The 14,342-nt window shown below is 41.5% G+C and overlaps 1 long non-coding RNA gene across 2 annotated transcripts in view; it reads right to left on the bottom strand.

The window, feature by feature from the left end:
• LOC126069163 (uncharacterized) overlaps positions 1-5,399 on the bottom strand; it is a 79,839-nt gene extending 74,440 nt beyond the window's left edge. The window contains exon 1 of one of the 2 annotated variants that reach the window (XR_007515854.1): positions 4,905-5,399. This is a non-coding gene — a long non-coding RNA (uncharacterized LOC126069163). The remainder of the gene's footprint in view (positions 1-4,904) is intronic. The other variant, XR_007515855.1, reaches the window with a different exon arrangement.
• Positions 5,400-14,342: the final 8,943 nt, after the last annotated feature.

Below are 14,342 nucleotides of genomic sequence, written 5' to 3'. Positions count from 1 at the left end.
ATCCCAAAGTTCCAACAATTTGCTTTTTAATCCCTGAATGAAAGGCCTGAACATCTCTCCTGATAAGGAAACAGAATGGACTTCAGTCCTTCTAAAGGCTTAGGACTACCTGTTACAGCTGAACCTGTTGTAGCTGAACCATGAAAAATGGACCCTTTGCCCTTCCCCACTGTTCACTTTTGCAAAGGAAACCTCAGTGATTCTCCTTGGGTCCACCTCTCTATTTCCTGTGGAGTATGGACATGTGATCACTTTTCAAAGGCAGAGTCTCTGGACAAAGGATACGCCCACATGAAAGATTAACCGATGTTGACCAAGTGACCTCCAAAGAGGTGAACCAATTGACAATGCTTCTCACCTGGTAGGAGCTTATCTGAGTCTACAAATCAGCACACAAACTGGGCATTATCAACAGCTTCATTTTCAGTGGTTCCTTTAGAGTTATGATGACGGGTGAGAGGTAAGAGGGGTAAACTTGTTTAATTACAGTTTACTTGGGTACTGGTGAATTTGAGAATCTCTGCTAAAAGATTTTTGTGTTTGTTGCATGGCCTTCATTGGCTGGGAAGTATCTGCTCTTTGCTTTGCCAACTTTCTCACTGGGTTATTTTCCTTTTAACTTTTCATTTTGGAACAGCTCTTGATCTGAGATGAGTGTCAATGTTGAAGGGTACTTATGGTTGGAAACAGAAAGACTGAAATCCAGTAATACTGTCCATGGTGTCATGCTTGAATTCCTGGGACACAACAAGGTGCTGTTGATTTAGGCTTCCATCCACTACCCGGCCAGATGCAGTCTCTTAATGTAAAACAAAATGTGTGAACACAAAATTCTTGAGCCTGAGGAATTCCAGGGGTAGAGCCACCTCTGATGTCATCCACAATTCCAACTTCAGATATGGGACATTGTCTTCACATATTTGGCTTCCCCAATCCAGCATATGGTCAAATCAAACTGTTACTTCAAAGCAGATGCTTAGCCTGATGCAAGGTTTCTCTCTCGGTCTGCTTTAGCTGAAGTAGGCTGGAGGGGCCAGAGGTCACTTTACACATTCACGGGGTACTTCAGACCATTGAGGCATGCTTTCTTAAATGTTTACAAACTCTCCTGGGAACCAATGACACCCACGTCCACAGGCCATCACTGAATATGACCAACAATAGCTTCAAGGACTGCTAGTCTCAGTTACAGATAATCAGGAGAGCCAATTTCTCCAGGGACCACATGGTCGTTGCAGTAATTGATAGAAATTTGCCAGTAGATGTTGTAGCTTCCCACTAGGTCAGCAGTGTTCAGGAGGTGATCAGACATTACAATAGTGCACCAGAAAAACATTCCTTCCTCTTCTGCAAGAGGTCAGCTACACATACCATCACCGGTACACATCATTGGTACAGCTACTAACACCATTACTGGCACCCATCTGGACAGTGAGTCATAAGAAATTGAAGGCATTTCTTGTCATACTGGGGCAAGTGTTCTGGGACCCTGATGTGCTCAACTCCCTAAAGGAGGATATCTTGTAAGGCCTCGAAGGAATCTTCATCACTAAAAGGCTAGGAAGCAGGCACAGAGAATAATGTTTGCTTCTATGAACGAAAGGAGCCCTGGTGGTTAAGCACTTGGCTGTTAAGCCAAAGGTCGGCGGTTCGAACCCACCAGCTGCTCCGTGAGAGAAAGATGTGATAGTCTGCTCCCATAAACATCTATAGCCTTGGAAACCCTATGGCGCAGTTCTACCCTGTCCTATAGGGTCTCTATGAGTCAGAATCGACTCGACGGTAATGAGTATAGTATGAATGAACAGTCACAGTCCTCAAGGGTCTCATCTTTCTTTGGGGAAAGCCAACTGCTAAAGAACTCCTTTCTGTCCCCTTGTGAAAGCTGAGATGAGAGCAGGTCCCTCTAACTGGGTAGGCTTTCACATTGGGTCCTAGAAAATAGCTGTAAAGGTACTGCGGCTGCTACCTCCTGGGCTCAGAAAATTTCTTCAGGCTTTCTTCATTCTTGGTCCCCATCTAGTTGTACACATCTACACCCCTACTGATGTTCTGGAGTTTACTGACTTGGCAGGCTGGCAAGCACTCCTCATTCCTCCTTGCTCCAGACAATGGAGCAAGTGATCTTTGGGTGTCCCTAAGACCCCCAGAAAGCACACTGTTAGAAGTCACCTGGAATTGAGATCCCTACCACCACCATCCCCCTGCCAAGCTCTGACACTTGCTGCTACAGGGAGCCCAGAATCCCAGAGTGCAGGGGTACCTCATGCCAGCCAGACTGTCTCATTCTGGAAATGCCAGGTACAAGAGACAAAGGCTCAGATGTTCTGCATAGCCTCTGAGTGGTTTCCTCTAGCTCTGCCCTCAATGGGAGGACACCTCAGTCCCGCCCCACAATTTCTTGTACTTGGGTGCCAGGTAGCTGCCTGCTGAGTCCTGGCCCCTCACTTATCAGCTTCTTGACCAGGGCCCCACCTTTGTTCAGAGCTTATAGAAGGACTCAGAGATGAAGGAAAGAAGCCCAGTTTGGGTTCAGGGCCCACTCAGCCTCCCAAAAGGCCTGGGAGTTTTCACAAACAACTTTCGGTTTTGTCAAATTACTTCCTCACGATGGCAGTAGTGCTGCAGGTAGGCTGACAAACCCTGCCCCAACACGCTATTCTCCCACACGTCCAGTCTGAGAAAAATCCCGCCAAGAGACAAGAGAGCCAGGAAACATGGATGCCCTGCATCTTGCCCAGTTTGGAGGAAATATGCTCACTGTGGCACTTTTGCTCCAGGTCTTTATCTGAAAAGAAACTAAGGCTTAGATCTTGTATCCTCATCAGGTATCTTTTCTTTTCAAGAATTCATTTTCCACTAGACCAAGGCTTCACACAGATCTACTCTTCTTCACTCAACCTTGATTCCCAGCATTTTTCCTTTACCAATTTGTCTGCTTCAATAGGCAATTCTTAGGAACCCAATGATAAGAGAGTAAAGAAAATGACAGAAACTAAAGTCCGGTAGAAAAGCAGATCTAGGCACCAGGGCATGTAGTTCCTTACCTATCTCACTTCTTATGATCTCTGGGAGTCCTCCTCCATTTTCTGACCTAAGCATTAAAAACCCTTTGCTGTTGAGTCGATCTCCACTCATAGGGACCCTATAGGACAGAACAGAACCACCCAATAGGGTTTCCAAGGAGCAGCTGGTGGATTCGAACTGCTGACCTTTTGGTTAGCAGCCAAACACTTAACCACTGCGTATTTTGAGTTGGAAGCACCCATTTGGTTAGAACCCTAGGATAAGAGTCCAGGCCATACAATGCCCCACTTGTTGCGACAAATATCCTTGAACATATATAAGTTCCAATTAGAGGGTTCATGATTTTGTTTCATGGTGTCACCATTTTACATTGAAACGCAAGCATGTTCCCATGTTATTAAATGACCTTCAACAGCTTCCTATGACCTTATTGTGCGAGTGTCAGTGTTTTTTCTCTTAGGGATCAGCTCTGTATTTTCTCCTTCGTAACTAAGACATAGAGCTTGCAAAGGATTCAGAAAATAACCATGTGCCGATGAAGAGTAAAAGTAGTATCATAAAACTTTGTATTAAACAATAACCTTTTGCATATTTACTTCCACTTCTTTTAATACTTGCAACACAGTTCTATATTTATGGCCATACACAACAATAAATTTGCATTTAAATTGGATTTATAGAAGTATCAGGTTTTTTATTTGAAATTTTCGCTTCTGATTCCTGGGCAGTTTGAAATTGTCATGAAAAATTAGCAAGACCTGGATTTTAGAAAATAAAACATTTGCAAAGTGCTTCTTCACTGGCCCATTCATGAAAAAATATTAAGTTCTCACTTAAAAGTGTTTGGATTCATACAAAGATATAGTAATAAGTGGGACATAAAATGCCTATAAAATCATCACTCAGCAATCTTTTTTTTTTTTCAGCAATCTTAGATTTTGAGATCTCATTACCTAATCACTGCTATGCTGACAAACATATATTTTAAAACTAGTATTGGAACAGGCACTATATATTTATTTCTCAGAACATTAGGGCTTCTTTTTTTATCCTTAAAATTTATTCTAAAATTTTATCTTTAAAAACTTTAAAGAAAGAGAAAAGAGTTCAATAAAAGAAATTTGAAATTTACTTCCCTAAAATTCAGTCACGCAGATGTGTAACCTAACAAAGCTTCGAGGTCAATGAATTCACATTCTTTCCATACAACTATAAATCTTTCATTAACGTCTGTTTATATAAGCAGAAATACAAATAGATATAAATGTTGACCGAGAATGTCAAGTTAAAACACATACTAAAACACTGACCATGCTTGCAAATATATTGTTTTTAAAAATGTTTACACACATATAGATGGAGATGTGAGAGAGAGAGAATATGTGTGTGTTTCCATCTCTTTTTAACATAATTGGACCCATACATGGTGTAGTTCTGCAGTCTTCATTATCACCTTATGCTGTTTGCATACTTCCATATCAATATAAACTTTTGAGTGCTTGACTTTTAAAAAATATATTTTACTCTAGAAGTTCTTTCTGTTTCAAGAAATTACAAAATTTATACCTTCTCCTGGCAAAGCATTCAAATTTTGAAAAAAGAAAATGGAAAATAAATGGCATCTCAATCACAATGAGAATAATTTAAAAATGTCTTTGTCATGCATTCTCATCTCTTCCCCTTGCTCATATAATATGTACCTTTAAAAAATAATGTTTCAATTTCCTCGTGCCTCAAGCATTTAAACAAGTTTACCTCACTTATAGCTTGAATGCTTTTCGAAAATCATTAAATATTCTTTGGAATATTGATATATTTTCAAAATTTGCCACCTGTTTTTGCATTTCTAGAAACAATCATGCTTCTTTACAATGTACCTGCTACAGCAGCCAAGTATGAAGAAGTGAAGCGAGGTCACAGGTAATGCCACCTCCGGCACATAAGAACTTTTAAAATGTGGATTCATCTTCAGTACTCTTCACTGTTTTTGTCCCCATCTGTTTGTGCATATCTGCTCCCCTAGCAGAAGTTCTAAACATCTTGGCTCGGCTGGGTGGTTCCACTTCTCTTCAGGTCCTCTTAGCTCCAGGCAGCGGGCCTCCAGACATTTGGGTGCACCTGAGACCTCCAGCAAGTCCATGGTCTCCTGCTATATGCCACCTGGAACTGGTTTGTCCTCCAGGATCAGACTCTGCTACTCAAAAGGCCCAGCCCCAGATCATAGTAACACCATATGCTAGCCTGCCTCATGCTGTGAACTACCAGAAGAGAACAATGCCCACAGGGCCTGCGCTTGTTGGTTAGCAGCTTCCTCTAGCTCCGCCCACAGTGGGAGCAAACCAAGGCCCCACCCCGCTACTTCCTGTGCCTGGCCTTCCTGATGGCTACTGGCTCCGTCTTGCTCCCTTACTGGCCGACTTTTACGTCTTGATCCCATGTCTGTTCAAAGCATCTAATTGGCTTGTGGAGGGTGCACTGAGTTCCAGTTTGAGGCCCAGGCCTGCACAGCCACCTCACAGAATGGACATTTTCAAGCTAAAAACGATCTCGGGGAAGCAGCCTCGGGGCTTTTTCCAGCTATCGCCTCACGATGGCAGTGTTGTTCCAGAAATGCTAGTCAACCCGGCTCCCCATGACCTCTTCTCCCACCCATCCTGTCTGAAAAAAATACCGTTAAGAGCAAGGGTACTAGGAAACATGGCTGCCTAGCATCTTCCCCCTCTTCCCGTTTGAGTAAACCCTCCCACATTGTTGTGCTTTGCTTTTGGTTCCCATCAAACTGAGGTCTAAACCACCCGCCATGCTCAGGCATCTTCTGTTTTCAAGAACTCAATTTCCAAATTACAAAAACTGAGACAAGAAATGTAAAATCTAAAAAGCCCTATATTTATTGAAGAAATCATGTTCATAATTATAAACGTTCCCACAAAGAAAACCCCAGGCCCAGATGGCTTCACTGGTGAATTCCAGCTCAAATTTAAAAAGAAATTATATTGATATTGCATAAAACTTTCAGACAATAGAAATAGAGCATATAGATCCAATTCCTTTTACGAAGTCAGCATTTCCCTTATAATGACACCAAATAAAAACATGACAAGACAAGAAATTTACAACCTAATATCCCTTATGAACATATATACCAAAATCCTTAAAGGATTAGCAAATTGCAACCAGCAATATGTAAAAGGTATTTAGGTAGATGTAATATTCAAAAATAAATCACGTGGTCACAACTGCTAGAATGACTATAATAAAAAAATGGAAAATAACGTGTTGGCAAGAACGTGGAGAAACTGGAACCCTCATTCACTGCTGGTGAGAATGTAAAATGGTTCAACCACTATGGAAAGAGGTTGGCAAACCCTCAAAAGGTTAAACATAGATTCACTATGTTGTTGATATGTGCTATCAAGTTGGTTCTGACTTATAGCGACCCTATATCTAACAGAACAAAATATTGCCCAGTTCTGCTCCATCCTCACAATTGTTGCTATATTTGAGCCCATTGTTGCAGCCACTGTGTCCGTCAATCCCTCTCGATGGCAAAAAACATTGAATATACTATGGACTGTCAGAAGAACAAATTTGTCTTAGAAGAAGTACAGCCAGAATGCTCCTTAGAAGCTAGGATGGCAAGACTTTGTCTCCCTTGCTCTGGACATGTTATCAGGAGGGGCCAATCCCTGGAGAAGGACATCCTGCTTGATAAAGTAGAGGGTCGGTGAAAAAGAGGAAGACCCTCAATGAGTCTCACCGTATCACCCAGCAATTCCATTTCTAGGTATGTATATACCTAAAAGAATTGAAAAGTTACTCAAACAAATACATGCAGACACATGTTCATAGCACCATAATTCACAATAACCAAAAAGCGGAGAGTCCAAATGTCCATCAACCTATGAATGGATAACCAAATTGTGGTATACACCCCCCTTCAAAAAAAAAATCCTGTTGCAGTTGAATTGATTGCAACTCACGGCGATTCCATGTGGTTACAGATAGAACTGCTCCATAGGGTTTTCTTGGCTATAATCTTCATGGAAGCAGATCGCCAGGCCTTTCTTTTGTTCAAACCACCGACATTTAGATTAGTAGTCAAGTGCAGACCGTTTGTGCCACCCAGGAACATATGGGATATTATGAGTAAGGATGAGGTGAGGTTGAGGGCTTTTGTGAGTGTAGGAAAATTCATCTCGAACCTGCACTACTACTATAAAAAGCTCAAGAAATGGTGGAGGGCTTTGATGGATTTGAGAGGTGAGACTGACCCTCTAGACAGTAACTGGCAAACTATGACCTACATGATAAATCCAGCCTGTGGCTTGTATTTATAAGGCCTGCAAGATAAGAATGGTTTTTACATTTTTAAAGAGTTACTAATAAAAACAAAGAAGAATATGTGACAGAGACCTCTGTGGCCTACAAAGCTTAAATTGTTCACTATTAGGCTTCTTAAAGAAGAAGTTTGCTGTCCCCTGTATCTAGAACCAAAGATGTCTTCACCGACATAATGCTCTAGTTAGGGAAAGAGTGATTTCTAAAAACATCACTGTGGTCTAATGTGCATTTCCTCTTCATGGAGATGGCTGCACTGAAGTAATCATAACATGGCCCAGACAAGCATTTTATGTAAGGCCAGGCCCCAGAAGTATATCAGAATGACATCCATACACAAGTTATAACCTTATCTATGAGATGATCTTTTGGGAAAACAAAGGAGATCATTCCCAAAAGAAATGCAGAGGCCTAGTGAATTAGGGGGCGACCCTTTCCGGAGGGCTTTCTTGCTACTGTCACACAGATCAAAGGGTCACTGCTGGAGTTCTGCTTTCTATCTTCAGGTCTTGATTTCTTAAAAGAAAGCAAGCTGAGAGGGGAAAATGAAGGAAAAGACAAGAGTCCACTGGGATCTTCGTTCAGGGACTATCATTTAGTCAAAAGTAAGCTGAGAACTATAGACCTCAGGATCTTAACTTTGAGAACTCTGTTAGATCCTTTGAAATCTCTTGCTTCTGCATGTGATAGCCCTGCTGTTCTCTGAATGTCTCCCTGCCCAATCAATAGTCAAGTCCTTAAAGGAAGAAGTGTCTCGGTGCTGGCCATCTGGGGTCACAAGTTAAAGAGGACTAGTAGGGAGTGACTGTCATACCCCCTTCTGCAGCCGGATTTTGGAAGAGGAGGAGGCAGAACCACGAAGCAGAGTTAGAAATAGCAGTTACAGGGAGGAGAAGGGTGAAGAGGAGGGGAAGAGAAAGGAAGAAAAAGGTGAACTACACATACACAGAGAGAGAGAGAGATGAAAACCTCTATTCTTATCTCATTCTCCCGGAGTGATCTGTTGGGTTCTTTCTTTTTCCCCCCTCTTTTGGAATCGACTCGACGGAAATGGGTTTTTTTTTTTTTAATGGTTTGCATTTTATGAAGCTAAGTTATGTCCACCAACGTTCACAAAATGCCAACAGAGACCTTTACAGAAAGTGCCACCTTTGACTCCAGTGGTTTGAAAGCAACCATTTCTTAAATGAAGTTGTTTACTTGATTCCATTCACTTAGCAAACATTTATGGAGCATCGGCACTGTGCCAGCCGCAGTGTTACGATCCCGCCTCTTAGTCTCTGGACTATAATGCATGTTGCTTGGTAACGAGAGATGGACTTTTCATAGAATGAGAGATTTCTCTTTCTCACACTGGTTCTTATTTTTAAACAGAAATAATGTTTCAAAGTGAGAGGGCCAGGGTTCGGGTGAAAGCCTGGGATGGGTGTGTATTAGAAATGATTTCTCAGGCTACTTGGTAATGAAAAATAGGAATTTTATATAGGATATGCTGGTGTGTAGAGGACTGAGATGAGTGTGTATGTATAAGGATGAGGTTAGGTGAGGGTTTTTGTGAGTGGAGTGACATGGCAAGGAATGGTTATGAAAGAGTATCAGCAGAGGGGAATGGGTCAGGAAGGGAATAATGGTTCAGGGAAGCCTATTTCACATTTCCCTTCCTAATTTTAATAAGTAGTTTTTGTAGAGGATACAAGATCATGTTCATTTTGTAGTTGGGATAAGGGTCAGGCATGCCTGTTTCTCACATTAAAAAACAAACCAGTTTCTGTGGAGCCAATCCCAACTTATGGTGACACCATGTGTGTCAGGGTAGAACTTTGCTCTATACGGTTTCCAATAGCTGATTTTTTTCCAGAAGTAGATCATCAGGTTTTCCTTCTGAGGCACCTGTAGGTGAACTCGAATCTCGAATCTTTTGGTTAGCAGCTGAGCGCATTAACCAGGGTCTCCCATTACTTATTTTTTTTTAAAATACAGTAATTTTACATATCGTAAGGAATGATGTGAGGAATTAGGATGAGCTCTCGATCAGGTATGCAAGACTCAGTTCTTTGTTACACTGCTTGGTAATTTGGAAAGGTGGGGAATTTACATAAGACGTGGACCAGTGTGGCTGTCAGAGATGACATGAAGATTAGGAAGATTGAGTAGCAGATTTGTTGTAAGGGCCAGTGATGGGTGTGAGTCCAGAGAGGTTCTTTTCTGGTGGTGGATTACTTGATTAATATAAAGTAGTAGTTTACCTAAGTGGAAGAATTATGTGGCAGCTATTGATGGTATGAGGATCAAAGATTTCTGTTTAGCACATTAAAAAATAAATTAAATAAAAAAACAACCAGTTGCAGTTGAGCTCCTTTCCCACAAGTGTCAGAGTAGAACTGTGCTCCACAGAGTTTTCAGTGATTGTGATCTTTTAGAAGTAGATCGCCAGGCCTTTTCTTCTGAGGCACCTCTGAGTAGATTTGAACTGCCAATCTTTCAGTAGCTGAGTACTTGACGGTTTATTCCACCTAGTTGTAAAAGCAGTGATTTTAAGTAGGGTATGGATGGATTAAAAATTAGGGATGTTTATTTCTCACATTACTTGTTAATCACACAATCACTGATATTACAGGGGATAAAGGATCAGGTGTGGATCAGATACTTGGTGAGAGTTAAAGATGACATCAAGATCAGTGATGGATAAAATCAGGAATGTTTGTTTAGAATATGACTTGGACATTGAAAAAGAGTAACTTATAAAGGACGAGTAGTTTGGTAGGAGTCAGGGATCAAGTGAGTATCAATGATGGGTTGAGGGTCATGTGTGTCTATTTTTTCACATTGTTCACAAAACAATATTATTATTGTTATAATATAAGGGTAAGGATAAGAGTCAGGGATGGGACGCCAGAAATTTTATGAGGGTTGAACATGTCTGTTTTTCATATCATTGATAATAGAAAAGATACAGTACATCTGTCAGTTTGTTGTACTGTGGGGGCTTCCGTGTTACTGTGATACTGGAAGCTATGCCACTGGTATTCAAATACCAGCAGCGTACTGTTCTTCTGATAAAGTGATATGTAAAGTGTCCACTTGTAGTACAGCCCTTATCCTAATGCCTTCTTTGCCCTTTCACACCAACCTGGGCTTGACCTCCATCCCTGCCTCCAATCCAGTACTTTATCCTACATAAAATCAGTAATTTCACTTTATCAGAAGAACAGTACAGAGGATGACAGATAGATTGGGGTCAAGGAAAGAGTAAGAGATGTCTACATGGCTATAAGATATAGAAATTTTACGTATAATCAGAGGGTATTTTGAGGGTTTAATGATAAAATAAGTATCAGAAATGTTTGTTTGCTATATTAAACCCAGTGCCGTCGAGTCGATTCCGACTCATAGTGACCCTATAGTATATTACCCAGCAGTAAAAGGCATTAATTTACATAAGGGATGGGCTTGGGGTCCAGGTTGGAATGAGACTGTGGAATGGCTGGCAGATCAAACATGGTTTGAGGGTCAGGTTCAGGGATATTTGTATTGCACATTACTTGGTTTGTTTTTTTTTAAAAAAACAAAAACAACTAAATATTCTAGTAGCAATGAACACATCTAGTGTCCAGATCTTGTTTCTAATACCATTCTCCAATAAAAAGACCCAGGGCTCAGTTGGCTGATTCCAGGACTGAGACAGGAAATATACAAAATAAGCGTGCAACATCTTATAGTGCCATAAAATAAGTACAAAAAAGGAAAAAAAAAACCACAATGATGGGGCTATGTCTAATGGATGCAGAAGCCAATTGAATGAGCTCCCAATGGCCAAACCTGGGACAATTCGAACAACAACATAAATAATGCAGTGCTGTATTACAACACAAAGTATAAAATAAATATCCATGAGTCTGTACTGATATAAATAAATGATAGAAGAAATAAATAAATGGAGGAAACTAAATAAATCTCTCATGGAGAAGAATTCCAAATAATTTATGTACATGTTCCTCCAACTCTTTAAGCGTGGAATGAACAGAGTGACTTGTTTCCAAAGAGTGTAGTCTGGAAAGAATGAGAAAAAAAAAAAGTGGGGGGAAGAGCAACTACTGTGGAGAAACCTGCCAAATATACCTCAGTCATGTTAATAGTATGTGCCTGTGATATCATGGGATGAAAATGGCATTTTTCCTCTGTGATCTTCCTTCCCAAAACACATAACCCCAGTCTAATCATGAGAAAAACATCAGACAAATCCCAACAGAGGACCATTCTACAATATATCTCACTGGTACTCAGAACTGTCAAGGTCATGAAAAGCACGGAAAATCTGAGCAACTGTCACAGACAAAAGGAACCCAGGGAGATACGATGAATAAATGTAATGTGGTATCCTGGACAGGATCCTGGAACAGAAAAATAGTATTAGGTAAAAAACTAAGGAAATCTAAATGATATATGGACTTGAGTTAATAATAGTGTATCAATATTGGTTCACTAATTGTGACAAACATACCATAGTAATGGAAGATAGTAGGGAAACTGGCTGCGGGATATGTGGGAACTCTCTATACTATCTTTGTAACTTTTCTGTAAATCTAAATCTCTTCCAAAATTAAAAGTTTCTTTAAAAAATAAGTAAAAAAATGACTTTTTAAAAGATTGAGTGGGTAGAGAGCGAGGGAGATGCTGAAGATTGTAGATGGTTTAAAGATCAGATTGAGTTGAGAGATGTGTTTTACACCTTACTTGGTAGTATATTTCGAAAAAAGTGAGTTGACATAGGACAAGTGTTTTAGAGACAAAAAGAGGGGCAGATGTTTGGTAAACGTGAGTGTGAGGCATGGGAGAGGCTCAGGAATGGCTTGAGGATTAGGGATGAGAAGGGTATCAGCAGTGGAGTAGGTGTTAGGAAATTTGTTTTAAGCGCCAATTGGTAATAAAATACAGCATATTCGTTTGTTCCCAAAGAAAAAGGGATGATGTAGGGTCCCAGATAAAGTCACGATTTGGAGTGAAATAGAGGCTATAGCGAGGAGAGAGTGTGGACTGTAGGTATTGGGCAGGGGTGTGATGAGGAAGTCAGGAATGATTGCTTCGCACATTACCTGTCAATAAGATACAGTGATTTAATGTCTTTCTGTGGTAGCTTTTGTGCAACCACGTCAACTGGTCCCAATGTCCTGCTGTCGTTCAAGAGTTCTGTTTTTTCCTCACACTGAGAGATATTCTTGCGCATAAAGTTACTGCCCAGGAGACTGGGCAGTGTGTGGACCAACGGGGTGGACCTCGGAGACATGCAAATATCAAGGAAGCTTCTCAAAAATTTTTACAGAATCTTCTCCCCTTACCTTAGACCCCCAATTTCAGAGCTCCTGCTCTCTATTCTCTTCTCCCAAGTTGCACCTCACGTGCACGTTTGGGGTTGGGTGTCATATGTACCAGTGACCACGAGATGGCGACAGAGATCCCGGCAGGACACGTCACTTTTGTCTCGCCCGGCTGAGGGCAGCCTTTTCACGGGTTCAGTTTGTCTTCATTGGATGGGTGAAAGTAAGGGTCAGGAAAAAATCAGCATCCCCATATCTTCCCCTCGCCTCTCACACACATTTTGGAGTGAATGAAGGCTGGAAAACACTTTCTGCTCACACCTGTGAATGAGTGTGTCCACACAGGCCATCAGATCCTATAGGTGCTGTGGATGTACCTGTCTTTGGTCCTGTGTTCCCCATACCCAGCGCCTGCCTCCCCCATGTGGCAGGGGGCTAGGGCCCAGGTTCCATTTTGAACTCAGCATACGTGAAACCAACAGTTAACTGGGAGTATTGTAGGCTTGGCTACGGACGTGGACCACATCTCAGTAGCTGTGTGCTCTTGAGCTAGTTATTTAACCTCTCTGTGCCTAAGTCTCCTCACGTATACAGTGGGGATTGTGAAAGTAGCTAGTCTATGAGGTTATTATGAGAATGAAATGAAATGATATTTGTAAAACACTGATAACAGTGCCCGGCATGTATTAAGCTCCCAATGTGTGTGAGCTATTCTGATTTGTCATCTTGGACCCCCACAGTAAGGCTTCAAAAATTATCTATTTTTCTTGGAATTTCCCCTTTAAACCATTTCTTTGTCCCATGACCATATTCCTGGCTTTATCAGCTGCACCTGGCACTTGCTCATCACTTTTTGTTCCCAGTTTTCTACAGAGCCTTGGTGTTGGTGTTGCTATGCTCTGAGTTGAGACAGGCCTGACAGTATGTCATTGGGTTCCAGTGTTCTCTGCGAACACATGAGACAAGTAGATGTTCCTCCCTCCACCCTCAGCTAGAAAGCCTTCCCTTCTGGTATAAAAAATTTGACCTTGGGAGCACAGGTCAAGTCAGAAAATGCTGCCCTGGGAACATTAGCTAAGTGTCTTAGTTTTCTAGTGCTGCTGTAACACAAATACCACAAGTGGGTGGCTGTAAAGAATAGAAATTTATTTTCTCGCCATTCGGTAGGCTAGAAGTCTGAATTCAGGGCATCAGCTCTAGGGGAAGGCTCTTTCTCTGTTAGCTCCGGGGTAAGATCCTTGTCTCTTTCAGCTTCTGTAGCCCTGGCACTCCTCAGTTTCTTTGGTGATCCGCAAGTGTCATCTGTCCTCTCCAGTATGTGCTTGTATCTGTGTCTAATCTGCTCTTTTTATAACTCAGAAGTAATTAGGTTTAGGACACACCTCAATCTGATATGGCCCCATTAACATAGCGAAGAAAACCCTATTTCCAAACAAGTATAGGGGCTAGGATCCCAGCACATATTTGGGGGGGGGGCTGTCTTAGTCATCTAGCGCTGCTATAACAACAATACCACAAGTGGATGGCTTTAACAAAGAGAAATTTATTTTAGTAGGCTAAAAGTCCAAATTCAGGGTGTCAGCTCCAGGGGCAGGCTTTCTCTTTCTATCTGCTCTGGAAGAAGGTCCTTGTCCTCAATATTCTCCTGGTCGAGGGACTTCT

This window comes from Elephas maximus, chromosome X, assembly GCF_024166365.1.
Source record: "Elephas maximus indicus isolate mEleMax1 chromosome X, mEleMax1 primary haplotype, whole genome shotgun sequence".
Lineage (NCBI taxonomy): Eukaryota > Metazoa > Chordata > Mammalia > Proboscidea > Elephantidae > Elephas > Elephas maximus.
This window is presented reverse-complemented; position numbering and strand designations above follow the sequence as displayed.